Raw genomic sequence first — 362 nt, 5'->3', positions numbered from 1 at the left:
CAATAATCACTGTTTAAATATGTATAGTAAAAGGTGATTTCATGGCAAATGTTGAATTATCCAGTAGAATCACTTTGAATTAACCACATTAATGTCTATGGATTTGTTCACCGGAAAAATATCTTGTTATATAATTTGTTGCTTGATACAATATATACATTGTCATATACACGGATAAACTACCCATGTGACAAATCAGTGAAAAGGAGACCAGCGGCCGTATGCACAGGACATCTTCCCTTACCAGTGCCCCTGAACGCAACCAAAAATCAGGACGAGTTGCAGAAGGATAATTTTTTTAAAATTATGACTAATATATGGTATTTCTAATTATTCCTAAATTGTATTAGATTTCTGCGACT

The sequence above is a fragment of the Hippoglossus stenolepis genome, chromosome 18, assembly GCF_022539355.2.
Source record: "Hippoglossus stenolepis isolate QCI-W04-F060 chromosome 18, HSTE1.2, whole genome shotgun sequence".
NCBI classification, from domain to species: domain Eukaryota; kingdom Metazoa; phylum Chordata; class Actinopteri; order Pleuronectiformes; family Pleuronectidae; genus Hippoglossus; species Hippoglossus stenolepis.
The sequence above is the reverse complement of the archived record's forward strand: the minus strand, read 5'-3'. Positions refer to the sequence as shown.